This window comes from Heterodontus francisci, unplaced genomic scaffold, assembly GCF_036365525.1.
Source record: "Heterodontus francisci isolate sHetFra1 unplaced genomic scaffold, sHetFra1.hap1 HAP1_SCAFFOLD_249, whole genome shotgun sequence".
Lineage (NCBI taxonomy): Eukaryota > Metazoa > Chordata > Chondrichthyes > Heterodontiformes > Heterodontidae > Heterodontus > Heterodontus francisci.
The window spans coordinates 188,287-213,716 of record NW_027140103.1 but is presented as its reverse complement, the minus strand read 5'-3'; positions in this window follow the sequence as shown (position 1 = coordinate 213,716).

The window sequence follows — 25,430 nt, the reverse complement described above, 5'->3', positions numbered from 1 at the left end:
TCTCTCCCCCCATTTCTCTCTTTCCCCCCCACACCCCGCCCCCCCCGCAATCTCTCTTTAAGTGTCCTGTTATCACATCCTTTATTATAGATTCGACCATTTTCCCTATGACTGATGTTAGACGAACAGGTCTTTAGTTCCCTATTTTCTCTTTCTTTCCTTTTGTAAATAGTGGGGTTACATTTGCTACCTTCTAATCTGACTCTCTCACTCTGCCTCTCTCACACTGCCTCTGTCCCTCGCTATCTGACTTTCCCCCCTCTCTCTCTCTCTATCTCTCCCTCTCTCTCTCTCTACCTCTGTCCACGACTCAATTTGTGCCTCCCTCACACCAGCGCTCCCTCTCTCTCTGTCTCTCTCTATCTTTCTGTCTGCCTCTCTCTCTCTCTCTGCCTCTCTCTCTCTCTCTCTGTCACTCCCTTGCTCTCTTTCGCTGCCTCTGTCCACGTCTGAGTTTGTGTCGACTCCACACCATCTCTCCCTCCCTCTCTCCCTCCCTCTCTCCCTCCCTCTCTCCCTCCCTCTCTCACTCCCTCTCTCCCTCCCTCTCTCCCTCCCTCTCTCCCTCCCTCTCTCCCTCCCTCTCTCTCTCTCTTTCTCCCTCTCTCCCTCCCTCTCTCTCTCTGTCTCTATCTCAGAGTAACAGCTCAGATGATTAACCTCTTTATCCATGTGTTATGAACACGGGACTTTGTCTCTCTCCCATTTTCTAGGATGTTGCCAGGACTGGAGAATTGTAGCTATGAGGATAGGCAGGGGTTGTTGTCCTTGGAAAAGAGAAGGCTGAGGGGAGATCTGATTGAAATGTACAAAATGTTGAGGGTCCTGGATAGAGTGGAGGTGAAGGGCAGAGAACCATAGCAGAAAGGTCAGTGATGAGGGGGCATAGATTTAAAGTGATTGGCAGAAAAATTAGAGGGGAGTTGAGGAAAATCTTTTTCACCCAGAGGGTCGCGATGGTCTGGAACTCACTGCCTGAAAGGGTAGTTGAGGCAGAGACCCTCAACTCATTCAGAAGGAGTCTGGATAGACACCTCAAGTGCGGTAAGCTGCAGGGCTCCAACCAAATGCTGGAAGGTGGGATTAGAATCGGTTGATCGTTTTTCGGCTGGCACAGAGAGGATGGGCCAAGTGGCCTCATTCTGTGCCTTAAAATTTCTATGTTGCCCTCGCCAACTCTATTTTGCCCTCTGTTACCCTCTGAATCCCAGTCTCTCCCTCTCTGTTACCCTCTGAATCCCAGTCTCTCCCTCTCTGTTACCCTCTGAATCCCAGTCTTTCCTGCTCTGTTACCCTCTGAATCCCAGACTCTCCCTCTCTGTTACCCTCTGAATCCCAGTCTCTCCCTCTCTGTTCCCCTCTGAATCCCAGTCTCTCCCTCTCTGTTACCCTCTGAATCCCAGTCTCTCCCTCTCTGTTACCCTCTGAATCCCAGACTCTCCCTCTCTGTTACCCTCTGAATCCCAGTCTCTCCCTCTCTGTTACCCTCTGAATCCCAGACTCTCCCTCTCTGTTACCCTCTGAATCCCAGTCTTTCCTGCTCTGTTACCCTCTGAATCCCAGTCTCTCCCTCTATGTTACCCTCTGAATCCCAGTCTCTCCCTCTATGTTTCCCTCTGAATCCCAGTCTCTCCCTCTCCATTACCCTCTGAATCCCAGTCTCTCCCTTTCTGTTACCCTCTGAATCCAAGACTCTCCCTCTCTGTTACCCTCTGAATCCCAGTCTCTCCCTCTCTGTTACCCTCCCGATCCCAGTCTTTCCCGCTCTGTTACCCTCTGAATCCCAGACTCTCCCTCTCTGTTACCCTCTGAATCCCAGTCTCTCCCTCTCTGTTACCCTCTGAATCCCAGTCTCTCCCTCTCTGTTACCCTCTGAATCCAAGTCTCTCCCTCTCTGTTACCCTCTGAATCCCAGTCTCTCCCTCTCTGTCTCTCTCTCCCTCCCTCTCTGTTTCTTTCTCTCTCGCTGTCTCTCTTTGTCTCTCAGTGTCTCTCCCTCTCTCTCTCTCTGCCTCTGTCCACACCTCTGTCTCTCTCACACCATCTCGCCCTCCCTCTCTCTGTCTCTCCCTCTCTCTGTCTCTCCCTCTCTCTGCCTCTCCATCTCTCTCTCTCTCTCTCCTTTTACTTTGTCTCTCCCTATCTCCCTTTCTCACCCTCTGTCCATGACTCTGTTTACTCTCTCTCATTCTCTGTCTCTGCCTATCTCTCTCTCTCTCTCTCTCTCTGTCTCAGTCCATGACTCCATCTGTGGCTCCCTTACACCATCTCTCCCACTCTCTCTGTCTCTCTCTCTGTCCGTCCATCTGTCTTTCCCTCTCTGTCACTTCTCTTCTCTCCTTCTATCTCTGTCTCTCTCTCTCTATCCCTCCATCTTTCCTTCCCTCCCTGTCACTCCATCTCTCTCCTTCTCTCTCTGTCTCTCACTTTGTCCCTGTATCTGGCTTTCCCTTCCTGACACTCCCTCTCTCTCCTTCGCTTTCTGTCTCTGCCACTCTCTCTGTCTCCCTCTCTGGCTCTCCGTCTCACTCCTTCTATCTCTGTCACTCCCACTCTCTCTCTGTCTCTCGCTCTGTCCAACCATCTGTCTTTCCTTCTCTGTCTCTCCGTCTCTCTCCTTCTATCTGTCTCTCCATCTGTCTTTCCCTCTCTGTCTCTCCCTCTCTCTCCTTCTCTCTCTGCCTCTCTCTCTGTCTCTCTCTCTGTCCCTCCATCTGTCTTTCACTCTCTGTCACTCCCTCTCTCTCCTTCCATCTCTGTCTCTCTCTCTGTCCCTCCATCTGTCTTCCCCCCGCATCACTCCCTCTCTCTCCTTCTATCTCTGTCTCTGTCTCTCTGTCTGTCCCTCAGTCTGTCTTTCCCTCTCTGTCACTCCCTCACTCTCCTATCTCTGTCTCTCTCTCTCTATCCCTCCATCTGCCCTTCCCTCCCTGTGACTCCATTTCTCTCCCTGTCTCTCTCTCTGTCACTCCATCTGTCTTTCCCTCTCTGTCTCTCCACACTCTCCTTCTATCTCTGTCTCTCTCACTCTCTGTCTTTCCATCTGTCTTTCCCTCCCTGTCACTCCCTCTCTCTCCTTCCATCGCTGCCTCTCTCTCTCTGTCTCTCCAACTGCCTTTCCCTCTCTGTCTCTCCCACCCTCTCCTTCTCTCTCAGTCTCTGCCTCTCTCTATCCCTCCATCTGTCCTTCCCTCCCTGTCACTCCATCTCTCTCCTCTCTCTCTCTCTGTCCCTCCATCTGTCTTCCACCCCCCATCACTCCCTCTCTCTCCGTCTCTCTCTCTCTAACCCTCCATCTGACCTTCCCTCCCTGTCACTCCATCTCTCTCCTTCTCTCTCCGTCTCTCACTTTGTCCCTCCATCTCTCTTTCCCTCTCTGTCTCTCCCTCTCACTCCTTCTATCTCTGTCTCTCACTGTGTTCCTCCATCTGTCTTTCCCTCTCTGTCTCTCCCTCTCTCTACTTCTCTCTGTCTCTGCCTCTCTCTCTGTCTCTATCTCTGCCCCTCCAGCGGTCTTTCCCTCTCTGTCTCTCCTTCTATCTCTGTCTGTCCATCTGTCTTTCCCTCTCTGTCTCTCCCTCTCTCTACTTCTCTCTGTCTCTGCCTCTCTCTCTGCCCCTCCATCGGTCTTTCCCTCTCTGTCACTCCCTCTCCCCTTCTCTCTGTCTCTCCCTCTCTCTCTGTCCCTCCATCTGTCTTCCCCCCCGACTCTCCCTCTCTCTCCGTCTCTCTCTCTCTGTTCCTCCATCTGACCTTCCCTCCCTGTCACTCCATCTCTCTCCTTCTCTCTCTGTCTCTCACTTTGTCCCTCCATCTGTCTTTCCCTCTCTGTCTCTCCCTCTCTCTCCTTCTATCTCTGTCTGTCCATCTGTCTTTCCCTCTCTGTCTCTCCCTCTCACTCCTACTCTCTCTGTCTCTCACTGTGTCCCTCCATCTGTCTTTCCCTCTCTGTCTCTCCCTCTCTCTCCTTCTATCTCTGTCTGTCCATCTGTCTTTCCCTCTCTGTCTCTCCCTCTCTCTCCTACTCTCTGTCTCTGCCTCTCCCTCTGTCTCTCTCTCTGTCTCTGTCCCTCCATCTGTCTTTCCCTCACTTGCACTCCCTCTCTCTCTCCTTCTATCTCTGTCTCTCTCTTTGTCCCTCCATCTGTCTTTCACTCTCTGTCACCCTCTCTCTCCTTCTCTCTCACTCTGTCCCTCCATCTGTCTTTCCCTCCCTGTCAATCCCTCTCTCTCCTTACATCTCTGCCTCACTCTCTCTGTACCTCCATCTGTCTTTCCCTCTCTGGCTCTCCGTCTCTCTCCTTCTCTCACTGTCTCTGCCTCTCTCTCTGTCCCTCCATCTGTCTTTCCCTCCCTGTCACTCTAACTCGCTCCTTCTCTCTTTGTCTTACACTCTGTCCCTCCATCTGTCTTTCCCTCCCTCCCTGACACTCCCTCTTACTCCTTCTCTCTCTGTCTCTCTCTCTGCTATCACTGACACCATGAGAGCGACAGAGGGAGGGAGGGTTAGATATGACGGCATAGAGAGGGCTGCACTGAGGGACAAACGTGGAGAGAGAGAGATTGTTGAGTTGGATGAAGAGGATAATGTAAGATATATTAATTTGATGAAATCCTTCACTGCTGTGTGCACAAACATATTTGAGATAGGTATGGAGAGAAAACAAACATCGGGAGAGGGAGGAATGCAGATGAATTTGGGGCCCAGGCGGTCACTTTTGATGATCTTGAAGGAATAGCCTCCATTTTAAATATTCAGCCAGCTATTCCACTGTGGGAACCATCACACCCTCATGATATTGTTTGTGGAAATTTCATGCTGGCTTATTGGTTAACTTTTAAACCTGTGATTGATAGATTCTTGTTAACCAAATGTATTAAGAGATAAGGGGCAAAGGTAGGATATATGGTGTAATTTTGATCACAGATCTGCCATGATCTCATTGAATGCCGGAACAGAGTTGTGGGGTTAAATTGCATCCTCCTCTTCCAATATCCCCTGTTAAATATCCTTCTTTCTCTGTCAGTCACCCTGTCAGTCTATGTCTCTCTGTTTCTCTCTTTCTGCCTCTCTCTCCATGTCTCTATCGGACAGTGTAGAGTGAGATTCACTCTGTATCCACCCCATGATGTTCCTGTCCTGGGACTGTTGGATGGGACAGTGTAGAAGGAGCATTACTCTGTATCTAATCCATGCTGTACCTGTCTGGGGAATGTTGATGGGAGAGTGGAAACAGAGAGGTCTGGGACCAGGGTCCTCATGGGGAGGACTTAATGGTGCCTCCTAATTGACCAGTTAGCAATATTGGTGCTCCAGGGATGAAAGGGACATTGGCTGAGTGGATACGACATTGGCTGAGAGAGTGGACAATGGTTGTTTCAGACTGGAGGGAGGTATACAGTGGAGGTTTATATTAGGACCACTGATCTTTTTGATATATACTAATGACTTGGACTTGTGTTTACAGGGCATAACTTCAATGTTTGCCAATGTTTGTGACATCTGCAATGTAATAAACCGGGAAGGGACTAGTAGCAGACTTCAGGAGGAGAGAGGCAGTCTGGTGAAATGGAACACACAAGAACAAATGAATTCGGAGCAGGAGCAGGAGTAGGCCATTCGGCCCTTCGAGCCTGCTCTGCCATTCAATGGCTGGTCTGATTGTGAACTCAACTCCACTTTCCTGTCTGTGTCCCATAACCCTTGACTCCCTAATTGATCAAAAATCTATCGAACTCAGCCTTGAATATATTCAATGATCCAGCCTCCACTGCTCTCTGGGGAAGAGAATTCCACAGACTGACCTCCCTCTGAGAGAAACACATTTCTCCTCAGCTCAGTTTTAAATGGAACGACCCTAATTTTTAAACTGTGTCCCCTCGTTCTAGTCTCCCCAACAAGGGGAAACATCCTCTCAGCATCCACCCTGTCCAGTCCCCTCGGGACCTGAGATGTTTCACTCAGATCACCTCTCATTCTTCTAAACTCCAGTGGGTATAGACCCAACCTGTTCAACCTTTCCTCATAAGATAATCCCTTCATCCCAGGAATCAGCCCAGTGAACCTTCTCTGAACTACTTCGAATGCAATTATAGAATTTCTTCAGTAAGGAGACCAAAAGTGTCCACATTCCTGCAGACGTCGTCTAACTTATGCCCTGTACAGCTGTAACAACACTTCCCTACTTTGATATTCTATTCACCTTGCAATAAACAACAACATTCCATTTGCCTTCCTAATCACTCGCTGTAGCTACACGGTAACATTTTGTGATTCATGTACCAGGACACCCAGATCCCTCTGTACCGTACAGTTCTGCAGTCTCTCTCCATTTCAATAATATACTGATTTTTATTCTTCCTGCTAAAGTGGACAAGCTCACATTTTCCCACATTGTACTCCATCTGACAATGTTTTGCTCACTCACTTAACCTCTGGAAATCTCTTTGTAGACACTTTATGTCCTCTTGACAGCTTACTATCCAACCTATCATTGGACAGACACAGGGCAGGTTAACTTCAATGCTGAGAAATGTGAAGTGACGCATTTTGGAAGGAAGACTGAATGATATAAACTAAATGGTACAATGTTAGAATGGGTGACAGGACAGAGAGATCTGGGATTTCATCAATGTTCCCTGTTCTACCCAAAAGCTCAATTTGGGGCTTGGAATCTGAGAGTTGATTTTAGCTTCATCCTGAAAAGTGTTAGCAAACGTGTTGGGAAATGTGTCAAAAGCTGTTTCCATTCAGACATTCCTGCATTGTGGAAGTGTGAGCTGTCTTTGCAGAGACAGGAAATAGAGTTGTTTGAATGGACCTGCAGGTTTTAGTTGATGCAATAAGGTGAGAATTTGAATTGTGTCCCTTCCAGATACACAGAATTGAAGGTATTTACAGAACACCACATGAAGTAGTTTACCAATGTCTGACAAACTTCAAAGACTTCAAACACATGGAAGAAGAGGAGAAGGGAACAATATACAAAACCTCAGTCAGTCACACAACAGCAGGAGGAAAATGAATCTCATTTTATGGGTTTTAATTTGAAGGCCTGAGCTGATGATTGTAAAAGCAGGAGTTCAAATCCCACGCTGGGCTGTTGTGAATTTGAATTTTGTTTTTTCTAAAAATAAACATAAATCTGGAATCAAAAAACCTCCAGGATGGAATGATTCACTCCTGTCTACTAGTGCAAAGCCCGTGTGTGTCTCAGTTTTGCTGTATTTATTAACGATTTAAGATGATGTGGCAGAATGCAACATACCCAAGTTTACCAATGACACAAAAATAGGCAGCATTGTAAGCAGTGTAGCTGGAAGCAGAACAATGCAAAGAGATATCTGAAGTGAATGGGCAAACCTGTGGTTGATAGATTTCAATGTCAGTAAAAAAGACTAGAACAGAGTACTTTATAAATGGTGAAAAGATAGAAACACTGGAGGTTCAAAGAGACTGGAGGGGTCTATGTCCATTTGAGTGCAGAGTAGATTTACCAGAATGATAACTGGACTCCAAGGGTTAAATTACGAGGTGATATTACACAAACTAGGGATTTATTCCCTGGAATTTAGGAGGATCAAGGTGATTTGATCAAAGATGTTGAGATATTAAGGGGAAATGATGGGGTAGTTTGCGAGAAACTATTTCTGCAGCTTTGGAATATATGAACAGGAGTAGGCCATTCAGCCCATCTAGCCTGCTCCGCCATTCAATACTATCATGGCTGATCATCCACTTCAATGTGTTTTTCCCAGACTATCCTCATATCCCTTTATGTCATTGGTATTCAGCAATCTGTCAATCTCTGCTTTAAACATACTCAATGACTGAGCTTCCACAGCCCTCTGGGATAGAGAATTCCTAAGATTCACAACCCTCTGAGTAATGACATTTCTCCTCATCTCTGTCCCAAGTGGCTTCCCCCTTATTTTGAAATTGTGTCCCCTGGTTCTAGACTCCTCAACCAGGAGAAACATCTTACCTGCATCTACCCTGTCTATCTATAACGTTACCCCAGGATCCCCACACAGCCTGTCTCCCCGTCCCCCTGCTTCTAAAGTGTCTCAGGGTCTCCTGGCACTTTCTATCTCTCTGCTTCTGTCTCTATCCCTCACTATCTCTCTGTTCTCTCTCCATTTCTATCTCTCCCTATCTCTCTGTTACTCTACCTCTGTTCCTCTCTCTCTCTGTCTATCACTCTCTCCCACCATGTTGGTTATCATTGGAGGTTGAGTTAAATCACAGACAAAATAAACACTTCACCTGTCTGCCCCGGAATAAATAGCAAAATTTGTGGATATTTTATGTCTGTATTCAGACAATATAGACAGGAGTGTATATTATATGATGGGATGCTGCAAATCGATTTACACTAGTACTGTCGGAAAAACAAGTTAAAAAGAATTATTCACAAGTCTAGTCCAATTTAACGACAGATTTGACCCGATAAGGTAATAAATGCCAAAAGTCTGGAGTTTTTTCGAGTACGTTGAGCTTTACTCTGTCTGGCTTTCAGAAATTAAACATTACACATGCACTGCAAGATTAAAGATTATACATAGGTTAGGTTACATAGAATTTTGGAAGGACTAACAAGGCTAGGGAATATCCAATGAATGGTTGGACCATAGGAAGTACCGAGTGTCAGAGGGATCTTGGTGTACTTGTCCATAGATCACTGAAGGCTGCAGCGCGGGTAGACAAGGTGGTTAGGAAGGTATATGGGATACTTGCCTTTATTAGTTGAGGCATAGAATATAAGAACAGGGAGGATCTGATGGAGCTATATAAAACACTGGTTAGGCCACAGCTGGAGTACTGTGTACAGTTCTGGGCACCACACTATAGGAAGGATGTGATTGCACTGGAGAGGATGCAGAGGAGATTGACCAGGATGTTGCCTGGGCTGGAGCATTTCAGCTATGAAGAGAGACTGAAAAGGCTGGAGTTGTTTTCCTTAGAGCAGAGAAGGCTGAGGGGGGACCTGATTGAGGTGTACAAAATTATGAGGGGCATTGATAGGTTAGATAGGAAGAAACATTTTCCCTTAGCGGAGGGGTCAATAACCAGGGGGCATAGATTGAAGGCAAGGGGCAGGAGGTTTAGAGGGGATTTGAGGAAAAGATTTTTCTCCTGGAAGGTTATTGGGTGATTTGATGAAGGTTTACAAAATAATAAGGGAAACTGATAGGGTGGACTGAGAGTAAATATTCCCTTTGGCTGCAGAGTCAGGAACTTGGGGCATAGTCAAAAATATAAACAGTGGCCACTTTGACTTCATCCCATTGTGTCGTATGTACATTCTCACATATAGCAGGTATAGCAGCACATATATAACAGGATAACAGGTATAACTGTAGTTATAGTATTCAGCTGAAAATTGATCAGTTACATTGTTATTTCAGTCCATATTTACAGTACACACGGTACCTTACTGTTGTAATCAAGTCATATAGTGTCTATTCATCACACTGGGGCAAAATGTCACTGGCTCAACATTCTCACCAAATACTAAAGCATTCCACAATGCAAGACTCACAAATTCAACACAAGTTTCCTTTTCTGAGTCTCGCTGGTCTGTTCTGATTCTCTGAGGGATTACTGATGCTTATCCTCCACATGAGCAGTCGTCCTAATCCCGTGTGCCTGTCCTGCTCCCAAACCCGGCATCCACTTACATTAAGGCAAGTGATACAGGAGCGTCTCAGTGACTGAGGCAGGTGAGTCTTGAGGCTGAGCCGGGCACAGTGAGTGACCCGGGTTAATCCGACACTCGAGGGACAGTTTAAACGGAGCTTTACTCTGTATTTAACCTGTGCTGTACCTTCTCTGAGATTGTTCGATGGGGCAGTGCAGATGAGGAGAGTTATTCCTTACCCATTTTAAATATAGAGAAGTGAATATCCAAGAGATTGTTTTAAATGTGATGAGGGTTTCTGCCTCTACCATCCTTTAGAGTCATAGAGAGATACAGCACTTATACAGGCCCTTCGGCCCGCCCAGTCTGTGCCGGCCATCAACCACCCATTTTATACTAATCCTTTCAGGCAGTGAGTTCCAGACACCCACCAGCCACTGGGTGAAGAAACTATTGATGTGTTTCGTTCAGTTAAGTTTGATGTCAATGTTTCCCCAGGATGTTGATGCTGGGGGATTCAGTGATGGGATAATGCTTTGAATGCCAAGGGGAGGTGGTTGGATTCTCTCTTGTTGCAGATGGTCATTGCCTGGCACTTGTGTGACGTGAATGTTACTTGCCACTGGTCGGCCCAAACCTGAATGTTGTCTGGGTCTTGGTGCATGTGGCTATGGATTGCTTCATTATCTGAGGCAAAATACTGTGGATGCTGGAAATCTGGAAAGCATCGAGCTGAATCACTAACTCTGTTTCTCTCTCCACAGATGCTGCTTGACCTGCTCAGTATTTCCAGTATTTTCTCCTGGGACCTCAGCTGAAGATGGTTGAGCCTCGGACACTACCCTGAGGAACTCCTGCAGTGATGTCCTGGGACTGAGATGACTGACCTCCAACAACCACAACCATCTTCCTTTGTGCTCGGTATGAGTCCAACCAGCGGATTCCCACTGACTTCAGTTTTACTCGGGCTCCTCGACGTCACACTCGGTCAAACACTGCCTTGATGTTAAGGTCAGTCTCTCTTCCCAGCAGCAGACAGGAGTGAATCGTTCCCTTTGACCCGTTGTACACTGAACAAGCTGTGTTTCTTCACAGCCTGATACAGGACTGTACACGGCCGATTAATGTAGCCCATCAAACACTCCCAGAGCAGCTTCAGCACAGCTTAGGAACAGAGTACAGTTCCTTCAACATTCTCTCTCTGTCTCTCCCTCCTGCTATCTCTGACACGAGGAGAGAGACAGAGGGAGAGAGGGTTAGATATGAAGGCAGAGAGAGGGCTGTAGAGAGGGACAAAGTTGGAGAGAGAGAGATTGTTGAGGTGGATGAAAAGGATAATGTAAGATATATTAATTTGATGTAATCCTTCACTGCTGTGTACGCAAACAGAAAGAGATAGATATGGCAGAAAAACACATCGGCAGAGAGGGTAATGTAGATGAAGTTGGGGCCCAGGCAGATACATTTGATGATCCAGAAGGAATAGCCTCCATTTTAAACATCCAGCAAGCTATTCCACTGTGGGAGCCATCACACCCTCATGATATTGTTTGTGCAAATTTCTTGCTGGCATATTGGTTAATTTTTAAAGCTGTGATTGATAGATTCTTGTTAACCAAAGGTATTAAGAGATAAGGGGCAAAGGCAGGATATATGGTGTAAGTTACATCACAGATCAGCCAAGATCTCATTGGATGCCGGAACAGAGTTGTGGGGTTAAATTGCATCCTCCTCTTCCAATATCCCCTGTTAAATATCCTTCTATCTCTTTTAGTCACCCTGTCAGTCCATGTCTCTCTGTTTCTCTCTTTCTGTCTCTCTCTCTGTCTCTATCGGACAGTGTAGAGTGAGATTCACTCTGTATCCACCCCATGATGTTCCTGCCCTGGGAGTGTGTGATGGGACAGTGTAGAGGGAAATTTACTCTGTGTCAAACACAACCTTGTGCTTGACTTGGGAATATTTCATGGGACAGTGTAGCTGGAGATTTGCTCTGTATCCCTGGAATTTTGAAGGCTCAGGTATGATTTGATGATTGTTTTCAAGATAATAAGGGAAACTGATGGGGTAGACAGAGAGTAACAATTCCCACTGGCTGCAGAGTCTAGAACATGGGGGCATAGTCTAAAAATATAAACCTAGTCTAAAAACCTTTCAGGAGTGAAATGAAGAAACACTTCAACACACCAGGTGTGGTATCAGTTTGGAACTCTCTTCCACAAACAGCAATTGATGCTGAGACACTTGTTAATTTTTAAATCTGAGTTTGATAGATTTTTATGAAACCTCTCTGTCACTCCCTCTCTCTTCTCCCATCTCTGCCTCTCTCTGTCTCTCCATCTGCCTTTCCATCTCTGTTGCTCTCACTCTCTCCTTCTCTCTCTGTCTCTCTCTCTCTCTCTCTGTCTCTCCATCAGTCTCCCCACCCATCACTCCCTCTCTCTCCTCCTATCTCTGCTCCTCTCTCTATCCCTCCATCTGTCCGTCCCTCCCTGTCACTCCATCTCTCTCTGTCTCTCACTCTGTCCCTCCATCTGTTTATCCCTCCCTCTGTCACTCCCTCTCTCTCCTTCTATCTCTCTCTCTCTGTCGCTCTATCCCTCCATCTATCCTTCCCTCCCTGTCACTCCATCTCTCTCCTTCTCTCTTTGTCTCTATCTCCATCTCTCCATCTGTCTTTCCCTTCCTGTCGCTCCCTCTCTCTCCTTCTATCTGTGTCTCTCTGTCGCTCTATCCATCCATCTGTCCTTCCCTCCCTGTCACTCCTTCTCTCTCTGTCTCTCTTTCTGTCCCTCCATCTGTCTTTCTCTCCATGACACTCCCTCACTCTCCTTCTATCTCTGTCTTTCTCTCTGTCTCTCCATCTGTCTTTCCCTCTCTGTCTCTCCGTCTCTCTTCTATCTCTGTCTCTGCCTCTCTCCTTCGATCTCTGTCTCTGCCTCTCTCTCCGTCTCTCTCTCTCTGTCCCTCTCTGTTTCTTTCTCTCTCTCTGGCTCTCTCTGTCTCTCAGTGTCTCTCCCTCTCTCTCTCTCTGCCTCTGTCCATGCCTCTGTCTCTCTCACATCATCTCACCCTCACTCTCTCTGTCTCTCCCTCTCTCTGCCTCTCCATCTCTCTCTCTCTTCTTCTTTTACTTTGTCTCTCCCTATCTCTCTTTCTCACCCTCTGTCCATGACTCTGTTTACATCTCTCTCTCTCTCTCTGTCTCTTTCCATGACTCCATTTGTGCCTCCCTTACACCATCTCTCCCACTCACTCTGTCTCTCCCTCTCTCTCTCTGTCTCTCTCTCTCTGTCCCTCCATCTGTCTTTACCTCTCAGTCACTCCCTCTCTGTCCTTCTATCTCTGTCTCTCTCTCTCTGTCTCTCCATCTGTCCTTCCCTCACTGTCACTCCATCTCTCTCCTCTCTCTGTCTCTCACTCTGTCCCTCCATCTGTCTTTCCCTCTCTGTCACTCCCTCCCTCTCCTTCTATCTCTGTCTCTCTCTCTGCTATCACTGACACAGGGAGAGAGACAGAGGGACGGAGGGTTAGATATGAAGGCATAGAGAGGGCTGCAGAGAGGGACAAACTTGGAGAGAGAGAGAGATTGTTGAGTTGGATGAAGAGGATAATGTAAGATATATTAACTTGATTTAATCCTTCACTGCTGTGTACACAAACATATTTGAGATCGGTATGGAGAGACAAAAAACATCGAGAGAGGGAGGAATGCAGATGAAGTTGGGGCCCAGGTGGACACTTTTGATGATCCAGAAGGAATAGCCTCCATTTTAAATATTCAGCCAACTCTTCCACTGTGGGATCCATCACACCCTCATGATGTTGGTTGTGGAAATTTCATGCTGGCTTATTGGTTAATTTTTAAACCTGTGATTGATAGATTCTTGATAACCAAAGGTATTAAGAGATAAAGGGCAAAGGCAGGATATATGGTGTAAGATTGATCACAGATCAGCCATGATCTCATTGAATGCAGGAACAGAGGTGTGGGGTTAAATTGCATCCTCCTCTTCCAATATCCCCTGTTAAATATCCTACTTTCTCTGTCAGTCACCCTGTCAGTCTATGTCTCTCTGTTTCTCCCTTTCTGTCTCTCTCTCTGTCTTGGGTATAGACCCAACCTGTTCAACCTTTCCTCATAAGATAACCCCTTCATCCCAGGAATCAGCCCAGTAAACCTTCTCTGAACTACTTCGAATGCAATTATATAATTTCTTCAGTAAGGAGACCAAAAGTGTCCACAATCCTGCAGACGTCGTCTAACTTATGCCCTGTACAGCTGTAACAACACTTCCCTACTTTGATAATCTATTCACCTTGCAATAAACAACAACATTCCATTTCCATGGGGTGAAAATATTGTAAGTGTTGAATTTGAACTAAATTAATCAACTATAAAGGAAGAGTTAGAATCTCAGAATTGTTCCAGCTCAGGAGGTCATTTGGCACATTGTGTCTGTGTCGGATCTCTGAAAGAGCAGTTTTACCGACTGCCACTCCCTTTAGCCAATTAATTCGTATAAAAACTAAAACCAATTTGATAATTTAGCATCATGACAAACAGTGTTCAATTCATCAGATCTGGAGGATTAAGATGAAATTAAATATCAGGGGATAGTAACACTAAAGAATTCTAATTTTTACAGTAATTTAAAATCCGATGTATTTAGATAACAAGATTTAAATAAAAACCTTTAAGCTAACCTCCCTAGAAAATGAAGTGACATCAGCATAAGGAAAGCAGCTGACTGGTTTGAAGCTGGTGAGTCTTCATTTTATTTATTTTTATTTAGAGATACAGCACTGAAACGGGCCCTTCGGCCAACCGAGTCTGTGCCGACCATCAACCACCCTCTGAATCACAGTCTCTCCCTCTCCATTACCCTCTGAATCCCAGTCTCTCCCTCTCTGTTACCCTCTGAACCCCAGTCTCTCCCTCTCCGTTACCCTCTGAATCACAGTCTCTCCCTCTCCATTACCCTCTGAATCCCAGTCTCTCCCTCTCCGTTACCCTCTGAATCCCAGTCTCTCCCTCTCTGTTACCCTCTGAATCCCAGTCTCTCCCTCTCCGTTACCCTCTGAATCCCAGTCTCTCCCTCTCCATTACCCTCTGAATCCCAGTCTCTCCCTCTCCGTTACCCTCTGAATCACAGTCTCTCCCTCTCTGTTACCCTCTGAATCCCAGTCTCTCCCTCTCTGTTACCCTCTGATTCCCAGTCTCTCCCTCTCCGTTACCCTCTGAATCCCAGTCTCTCCCTCTCTGTTACCCTCTGAATCACAGTCTCTCCCTCTCCATTACCCTCTGATTCCCAGTCTCTCCCTCTCTGTTACCCTCTGAATCACAGTCTCTCCCTCTCTGTTACCCTCTGAATCACAGTCTCTCCCTCTCTGTTACCCTCTGAATCCCAGTCTCTCCCTCTCCGTTACCCTCTGATTCCCAGTCTCTCCCTCTCTGTTACCCTCTGAATCCCAGTCTCTCCCTCTCTGTTACCCTCTGAATCCCAGACTCTCCCTCTCCATTACCCTCTGAATCCCAGTCTCTCCCTCTCTGTTACCCTCTGATTCCCAGTCTCTCCCTCTCCGTTACCCTCTGAATCCCAGTCTCTCCCTCTCTGTTACCCTCTGAATCCCAGTCTCTCCCTCTCTGTTACCCTCTGATTCCCAGTCTCTCCCTCTCCGTTACCCTCTGAATCACAGTCTCTCCCTCTCTGTTACCCTCTGAATCACAGTCTCTCCCTCTCTGTTACCCTCTGAATCCCAGTCTCTCCCTCTCCGTTACCCTCTGATTCCCAGTCTCTCCCTCTCTGTTACCCTCTGATTCCCAGTCTCTCCCTCTCTGTTACCCTCTGAATCCCAGTCTCTCCCTCTCCATTACCCTCTGAATCCCAGTCTCTCCCTCTCTGTTACCCTCTGAATCCCAGTCTCTCCCTCTCCATTACCCTCTGAATCCCAGTCTCTCCCTCTCTGTTACCCTCTGAATCCCAGTCTCTCCCTCTCCATTACCCTCTGAATCCCAGACTCTCCCTCTCTGTTACCCTCTGAATCACAGTCTCTCCCTCTCCGTTACCCTCTGAATCCCAGTCTCTCCCTCTCCGTTACCCTCTGATTCCCAGTCTCTCCCTCTCCGTTACCCTCTGAATCACAGTCTCTCCCTCTCTGTTACCCTCTGAATCCCAGTCTCTCCCTCTCTGTTACCCTCTGAATCACAGTCTCTCCCTCTCTGTTACCCTCTGAATCCCAGTCTCTCCCTCTCTGTTACCCTCTGATTCCCAGTCTCTCCCTCTCCGTTACCCTCTGAATCCCAGTCTCTCCCTCTCTGTTACCCTCTGAATCACAGTCTCTCCCTCTCCATTACCCTCTGATTCCCAGTCTCTCCCTCTCTGTTACCCTCTGAATCACAGTCTCTCCCTCTCTGTTACCCTCTGAATCACAGTCTCTCCCTCTCTGTTACCCTCTGAATCCCAGTCTCTCCCTCTCCGTTACCCTCTGATTCCCAGTCTCTCCCTCTCTGTTACCCTCTGAATCCCAGTCTCTCCCTCTCCATTACCCTCTGAATCCCAGTCTCTCCCTCTCTGTTACCCTCTGAATCACAGTCTCTCCCTCTCTGTTACCCTCTGAATCCCAGTCTCTCCCTCTCCGTTACCCTCTGATTCCCAGTCTCTCCCTCTCTGTTACCCTCTGAATCCCAGTCTCTCCCTCTCTGTTACCCTCTGAATCCCAGTCTCTCCCTCTCTGTTACCCTCTGATTCCCAGTCTCTCCCTCTCTGTTACCCTCTGAATCCCAGTCTCTCCCTCTCCGTTACCCTCTGAATCCCAGTCTCTCCCTCTCCGTTACCCTCTGAATCCCAGTCTCTCCCTCTCCATTACCCTCTGAATCCCAGTCTCTCCCTCTCCGTTACCCTCTGATTCCCAGTCTCTCCCTCTCTGTTACCCTCTGAATCCCAGTCTCTCCCTCTCCATTACCCTCTGAATCCCAGTCTCTCCCTCTCTGTTACCCTCTGAATCACAGTCTCTCCCTCTCTGTTACCCTCTGAATCCCAGTCTCTCCCTCTCCGTTACCCTCTGAATCCCAGTCTCTCCCTCTCCATTACCCTCTGAATCCCAGTCTCTCCCTCTCTGTTACCCTCTGATTCCCAGTCTCTCCCTCTCCGTTACCCTCTGAATCCCAGTCTCTCCCTCTCCGTTACCCTCTGAATCCCAGTCTCTCCCTCTCTGTTACCCTCTGAATCCCAGTCTCTCCCTCTCTGTTACCCTCTGATTCCCAGTCTCTCCCTCTCCGTTACCCTCTGAATCACAGTCTCTCCCTCTCTGTTACCCTCTGAATCACAGTCTCTCCCTCTCTGTTACCCTCTGAATCCCAGTCTCTCCCTCTCCGTTACCCTCTGATTCCCAGTCTCTCCCTCTCTGTTACCCTCTGAATCCCAGTCTCTCCCTCTCCGTTACCCTCTGAATCCCAGTCTCTCCCTCTCCATTACCCTCTGAATCCCAGTCTCTCCCTCTCCGTTACCCTCTGATTCCCAGTCTCTCCCTCTCTGTTACCCTCTGAATCCCAGTCTCTCCCTCTCCATTACCCTCTGAATCCCAGTCTCTCCCTCTCTGTTACCCTCTGAATCACAGTCTCTCCCTCTCTGTTACCCTCTGAATCCCAGTCTCTCCCTCTCCGTTACCCTCTGAATCCCAGTCTCTCCCTCTCCATTACCCTCTGAATCCCAGTCTCTCCCTCTCTGTTACCCTCTGATTCCCAGTCTCTCCCTCTCCGTTACCCTCTGAATCCCAGTCTCTCCCTCTCCGTTACCCTCTGAATCCCAGTCTCTCCCTCTCTGTTACCCTCTGAATCCCAGTCTCTCCCTCTCTGTTACCCTCTGATTCCCAGTCTCTCCCTCTCCGTTACCCTCTGAATCACAGTCTCTCCCTCTCTGTTACCCTCTGAATCACAGTCTCTCCCTCTCTGTTACCCTCTGAATCCCAGTCTCTCCCTCTCCGTTACCCTCTGATTCCCAGTCTCTCCCTCTCTGTTACCCTCTGATTCCCAGTCTCTCCCTCTCTGTTACCCTCTGAATCCCAGTCTCTCCCTCTCCATTACCCTCTGAATCCCAGTCTCTCCCTCTCCATTACCCTCTGAATCCCAGTCTCTCCCTCTCTGTTACCCTCTGAATCACAGTCTCTCCCTCTCCATTACCCTCTGAATCCCAGTGTCTCCCTCTCCATTACCCTCTGAATCCCAGACTCTCCCTCTCTGTTACCCTCTGAATCACAGTCTCTCCCTCTCCGTTACCCTCTGAATCCCAGTCTCTCCCTCTCCGTTACCCTCTGATTCCCAGTCTCTCCCTCTCCGTTACCCTCTGAATCACAGTCTCTCCCTCTCCGTTACCCTCTGAATCCCAGTCTCTCCCTCTCTGTTACCCTCTGATTCCCAGTCTCTCCCTCTCCGTTACCCTCTGAATCACAGTCTCTCCCTCTCTGTTACCCTCTGAATCACAGTCTCTCCCTCTCTGTTACCCTCTGAATCCCAGTCTCTCCCTCTCCGTTACCCTCTGATTCCCAGTCTCTCCCTCTCTGTTACCCTCTGATTCCCAGTCTCTCCCTCTCTGTTACCCTCTGAATCCCAGTCTCTCCCTCTCCATTACCCTCTGAATCCCAGTCTCTCCCTCTCCATTACCCTCTGAATCCCAGTCTCTCCCTCTCTGTTACCCTCTGAATCCCAGTCTCTCCCTCTCCATTACCCTCTGAATCCCAGTGTCTCCCTCTCTGTTACCCTCTGAATCCCAGTCTCTCCCTCTCTGTTACCCTCTGATTCCCAGTCTCTCCCTCTCTGTTACCCTCTGAATCCCAGTCTCTCCCTCTCCATTACCCTCTGAATCCCGGTCTCTCCCTCTCCATTACCCTCTGAATCCCAGACTCTCCCTCTCTGTTACCCTCTGAATCACAGTCTCTCCCTCTCCGTTACCCTCTGAATCCCAGTCTCTCCCTCTCCGTTACCCTCTGAATCCCAGTCTCTCCCTCTCCGTTCCCCTCTGATTCCCAGTCACTCCCTCTCCATTACCCTCTGAATCTCAGTCTCTCCCTCTCTGTTACCCTCTGAATCCCAGTCTTTCCTGCTCTGTTACCCTCTGAATCCCAGACTCTCCCTCTCTGTTACCCTCTGAATCCCAGTCTCTCCCTCTCCATTACCCTCTGATTCCCAGTCTCTCCCTCTCTGTTACCCTCTGAATCCCAGTCTCTCCCTCTCTGTTACCCTCTGAATCCCAGACTCTCCCTCTCTGTTACCTCTGAATCCCAGTCTCTCCCTCTCTGTTACCCTCTGAATCCCAGTCTTTCCTGCTCTGTTACCCTCTGAATCCCAGACTCTCCCTCTCTGTTACCCTCTGAATCCCAGTCTCTCCCTCTCCATTACCCTCTGATTCCCAGTCTCTCCCTCTCTGTTACCCTCTGAATCCCAGTCTCTCCCTCTCTGTTACCCTCTGAATCCAAGTCTCTCCCTCTCTGTCTCTCTCTCCCTCCCTCTCTGTTTCTTTCTCTCTCTCTGGCTCTCTCTGTCTCTCAGTGTCTCTCCCTCTCTCTCTCTCTCTGCCTCTGTCCACACCTCTGTCTCTCTCACACCATCTCGCCCTCCCTCTCTCTGTCACTCCCTCTGTCTGCCTCTCCCTCTCTCTGCCTCTCCATCTCTCTCTCTCTCTCTCTCTCTCTCTGTCTCTTTCCATGACTCCATTTGTGCCTCCCTTACACCATCTCTCCCACTCTCTCTGTCTCTACCTCCCCCTCTCTGTATCTGCTTTCTCTCTCTGCCTCTCCATCTCTCTCTCTCTCTCTCTCTCTCTCTCTCCTTCTTTTACTTTGTCTCTCCCTATCTCTCTTTCTCACCCTGTGTCCATGACTCTGTTTACATCTCTCTCTCTCTCTCTATCCATGATTCCATTTGTGCCTCTCTTGCACCATCTCTCCCACTCTCTCTGTCTCTCTCTGTCTCACTCTCTGTCTCTCTCTCTGTCTCTCTCTCTGTCCCTCCATCTGTCTTTCCCTCTCTGTCACTCCCTCTCTCTCCAACTATCTCTGTCTCTGCCACTCTCTCTGTCTCTCTCTCTGTCCCTGCATCTGTCTTTCCCGCTCTGTCACTCCCTCTCTCTCCTTCTATCTCTGTCTCTCTCTCTCTCTCTATCCCTCCACCTTTCCTTCCCTCCCTGTCACTCCATCTCTCTCCTTCTGTCTCTGTCTCTCTCTCTGTCTCTCTCTGTCCCTCCATCTGTCTTTCCCTTCCTGACACTCCCTCTCTCTCCTTCTATCTCTGTCTGGCTCTCACTCTGTCCCTCCATCTGTCTTTCCCTCTCTGTCTCTCCATCTCTCTCCTCTCTGTGACTCTTTCTTTGCCCCTCCATCTGTCTTTCCCTCTCTGTCAATCCCTCTCTCTCCTTCTCTCTCTCTCTCTTCCTCTCTCTCTGTCCCTCCATCTGTCCATCCGGCTCCTTGATGTCACACTCGGTCAAACACTGCCTTGATGTTCAGGTCAGTCTCACTTCCCAGTAGCAGACAGGAGTGAATCGTTCCCTTTGACCCGTTGTACACTGAACAAGCTGTGTTTCTTCACAGCCTGATACAGGACTGTACACGGCCGATTAATGTAGCCCATCAAACACTCCCAGAGCAGGTTCAGCACAGCTTAGGAACAGAGTACAGTTCCTTCAACATTCTCTCTCTGTCTCTCCCTCCTGCTATCTCTGACACGAGGAGAGAGACAGAGGGAGAGAGGGTTAGTTATGAAGGCAGAGAGAGGGCTGTAGAGAGGGACAAAGTTGGAGAGAGAGAGGTTGTTGAGGTGGATGAAAAGGATAATGTAAGATATATTAATTTGATGTAATCCTTCACTGCTGTGGACACAAACATATAAGAGATAGATATGGAGAGAAAAAAACATCGGGAGAGGGGGAAATGTCGATGATGTTGGGGCCCAGGCAGATACTTTTGATGATCCAGAAGAAATAGCCTCCATTTTAAACATCCAGTAAGCTATTCCACTGTGGGAGCCATCACACCCTCATGATATTGTTTGTGGAAATTTCATGCTGGATTTTTGGTTAATTTTTAAACCTGTGATTGATAGATTCTTGTTAAACAAAGATAGTAAGAGATAAGGGGCAAAGGCAGGATATATGGTGTAAGATAGATCACAGATCAGCCCTGATCTCATTGAATGCCGGAACAGGGTTGTGGGGTTAAATTACATCCAATATCCGATGTTAAATATCCTTCTTTCTCTGTCAGTCACCCTGTCAGTCTATGTCTCTCTGTCTAAACTAAATGGTACAATGTTAAAATGGGTGAAGGAACAGAGAATCCTTCCCCATCCAGGAGCTGACCGTGTCTCTCCCTCTCTCTCTCTCTCTACCCCCTCTCTCACTCCCCGCTTTTTGCTGTCTCTCTTCCTCTTTCAATCCTGATCCTGACTTTTCTCGGAATCCTTCTTGGCTGAATAGTACCCTGAAATGTTTCAGTCTCACTGTTACAAGGAACAAGTCACATTTCTGTGGTATTTTCGATATCTTAATGATTCAATTTGGAGCTTGGATTGTGTCAGGTAAATGTGGTTTCTCATTCGGACATTCCTGCATTGTGGAACTGTCAGTTATCTGTGCAGGGACAGGATATCGGGGTGTCTGAATGGAGTTGAAGATTTTGGTTGCTTGAATAGGGTGTGAATTAGATTGTGGATCGTGTCCCTGAAGGTATTTGAGCCGATGTCCTGAGAGAATGAAGTGGTTTACCAATGTCTGAATAACATCAAAGTCTTCAAACACATGAAAGAACAAGATTGGAGACAATACACAAAAGCTGAGACAGTCAGGTTACAACAGGAGGAAGGTGAATGTCTTTTACAGTTTGTAATCTGAAAGCCTGAGCTAATGACTGAAAAAGTCGGAGTTCAAATCCCACATTGGGCTCTTGTGAATTTGAATTTCTCTGAAAATAAAAAATAACTCTGGAGTAATAAATCCTCCAGGATGAAATGATTCAATCTCACTGCTCTGACACTGATTTACCTTCAAGTAGCGTTTTCCAGTCCACCTTTTCTAAATCGCCTTCCACCGGCCCAGCTTCATTCCCTAAAACTAAGTGTCAAACTGACCCATCTCTTGTTGACCTTGCTACGTACTGGCCTAAAAAACTTCCCCTGAATGTATATTTAGAATTCTGTATCCTTGATACCTTTTACACTAGTCTCAGATATCAATGCACTAGTTAGGTCTGCACTAGACCCTGTCTCTGTTTATATTACACATGGACCTGTCTCTGCTATAAAAATGGTTTAAAAAGTGGAGAGCAAACCCTCCAATTTATACACTGGATCCCAAGAAATAGGAGCAGGAGTAGGCCATTCAGCCTCTTGAGCCTGTTCTGTCAGTCAATATGATCATGATTGATCTGATAGTGACTTTAACTCCATTTTCCTGCCTGCCCCCCATAACCCTTGACTCCCTTGTAAATTCATTGACCCAACCTCCACTGCTCTCTGGGGAAGAGAATTCCAAAGCCTAACCAACCTCTGGGAGAAAGAAGTCTTCCTTAGCTCAGTCTTAAATGGCAGACCCTTTATTTTTCAACAGTGCCCCCTCGTTCAAGACTCCTCCACAAGGGAAACATCCTCCCAACATCCGCCCTGTCAAGTCCCCTCAGAATCTTGTATGTTTCAATAAGATCACCTCTCATTCTTCTAAACTCCAATGAGTATCGGCCCAACCTGTTCAACTATTCCTCATAAGATAACCCCTTCATCCCAGGAATCAGCCTAGTGAACCTTCTCTGAACTGATTCCAATGCATCCAGGCCAGACCATTTATTCACTTTCAAAGATGCCGAACACCTTCATATTTCCCTCTCACCCTGTTTATCCCATCCAATATTTCACACTCCTCCTCTTTAACTACAATGTCTGCATTGTTCCCCCTCTTTTATAAAGATGGAGACAAAGTATTCATTAAGAACCATGCCCACATCTCCCACCTCCATACACACATTCCCTTTCTGGTCCCTAATACGCTATCCTTAGTTATCCTCTTGCTCTTCATGTATTTATAAAACATCTTTGTGCTTTCCTTGATTTTACTTGGTAATATTATTTTCCGACTCTCTTTTTGCTTTCCTAATTTTCTTTTTAATTTCACCCCTGCACTTTCTTCACTCCTCTCGGCTTTCTGTGGTATTGAGCTCTCGGTATCTGACATAAGCTTGCCTTTTGTGCCTTATTCTACCTGGTTTGATTCTTGCTATCTCAGGGGCTCTAGATTTGGGAGTCTCACCCTGTTTGTCTTTGTGGGAAAATATTTGTTCTCAACCCTCTCAGGGAGTCGAGGGTTCTGCAGAGCAGGCCTGAAAGAGGAGTTGAGTGTTGATACAGATCAGTCATGATCTTATTGAATGGCAGGGCAGGCTCGAGGGGCTGAATGGCCTACTCCTGCTCCTACTTCTTGTGTTCTTGTGTCCAGTTCAATATCTCCTTTAGTGACTTGGTGCCAAATTGTTATTATGTTTTATTCATTTGTTGGATGTGTTCATTACTGGCGATGCCAGCATTTTATTGCCCATCACCAATTGCCGTTGAACCTTCTTGAACCGCTGCAGTCCATGTGGGGTAGGTACACCCACAGTGCTGTTAGGAAGTGAGATCCAGGATTTTGACCTGGTGACAGTGAAGGAATGGTGATATAGTTCCAAGTCAGGATGGTGTGAGACTGGAAGGGAAACTTGCAGGTGGTGGTGTTCCCATATGTGTTTCCTGTTTGTTTGCTCTCTCTCCCCCTCATTATTTCTAGACCTCCCTGTCCTCCTGTCCCTCTCTGTCATGGGAACCTAAGAACAGAAGGAAGTGGGTGCAGGAACAGAGAGACCTGGGGATGTCTGTGCACAAACTGAAGGTGGCAGAGCTAGTTGAGAAAGTGGTTAAAAGGCATATGGGATCCTCGGCTTTGTAAATGGAGGCTGAGAGTATAAAAGCAAGGAGGTTATGATGAAGCTTTATAAAACACTGCTTCATCCTCAACTAGTATTGTGTCCAATTCTGGACACCGTACTTTCGGAAGGATGTGGGGGCTTTAGAGAGGATGCAGAAAAGATTCACGAGCAAGGTTCCAGGGATGAGGGACTTCAGTTACGTGGATAGATTGGAGAAACTGGTGTTGTTCTCCACAGAGAAGAGAAACTTGAGATGAGATTTGATAGAGGTGTTCAAAATCATGAGGGGTCCTGACAGAGTAGATGTAGGAGTAGGAATGCAGCACATAGGACATTCCAGACCCATTTCTGTTCAGTGTTTACTTAAACAAGTGAATTGACCATTTAATATTTTTAACTTACTTAACCCTTGTGTTCCCACAAAGATCAAGCTAGTAAATTCAACAGTGGTCACGTTGACTTCATCCCATCGTGTCTTATGTACATTCTGACAGGATTGCAGGTATAACTGTAGTCATAAAATTCAGCTGAAAATTGATCAGTTACATTGTTATTTCAGTCCATATTTACAGTACACACGGTACCTTACTGTTGTAATAAAGTCATATAGTGTCTATTCATCCCACTGGGGCAAAATGTCACTGGCTCAACATTCTCACCAAATACTAAAGCATTCCACAATGCAAGACTCACAAATTCAACACAAGTTTCCTTTTCTGAGTCTCGCTGGTCTGTTCTGATTCTCTGAGGGATTACTGATGCTTATCCTCCACATGAGCAGTCGTCCTAATCCCGTGTACCTGTCCTGCTCCCAAACCCGGCATCCACTTATGTTAAGGCAAGTGATACAGGAGCGTCTCAGTGACTGAGGCAGGTGAGTCTTGAGGCTGAGCCGGGCACAGTGAGTGACCCGGGTTAATCCGACACTCCAGGGAATGTTTTAACGGAGCTTTACTCTCTATCTAAGCCATGCTGCACCTTCTCTGAGAGTGTTCGATGGGGCAGTGTCGACGAGGAGAGTTATTCCTTACCCATTTTAAACATGGAGAAGTGAATATCCAAGAGATTGTTTTAAATGTGATGAGGGTTTCTGCCTCTGCCACCCTTTCAGGCAGTGAGTTCCAGACACCCACCAGCCACTGGGTGCAGAAACTATTGATGTGTTTCGTTCAGTTAAGTTTGATGTCAATGTTTCCCCAGGATGTTGATGCTGGGGGATTCAGTGATGGGATAATGCTTTGAATGCCAAGGGGAGGTGGTTGGATTCTCTCTTGTTGCAGATGGTCATTGCCTGGCACTTGTGTGACGTGAATGTTACTTGCCACTGGTCGGCCCAAACCTGAATGTTGTCTGGGTCTTGGTGCATGTGGCTATGGATTACTTCATAATCTGAGGCAAAATACTGCGGATGCTGGAAATCTGGAAAGCATCGAGCTGAATCACTAACTCTGTTTTGCTCTCCGCAGATGCTGCCTGACCTGCTCAGTATTTCCAGTATTTTCTCCTGGGATCTCAGCTGAAGATGGTTGAGCCTCGGACACTACCCTGAGGAACTCCTGCAGTGATGTCCTGGAACTGAGATGATTGACCTCCAACAACCACAACCATCTTCCTTTGTGCTCGGTATGAGTCCAACCAGCGGATTCCCACTGACTTCAGTTTTACTCGGGCTCCTCGATGTCACACTCGGTCAAACGCTGCCTTGATGTTAAGGTCAGTCTCTCTTCCCAGTAGCAGACAGGAGTGAAACGTTCCCTTTGACCCGTTGTACACTGAACAAGCTGTGTTTCTTCACAGCCTGATACAGGACTGTACACGGCCGATTAATGTAGCCCATCAAACACT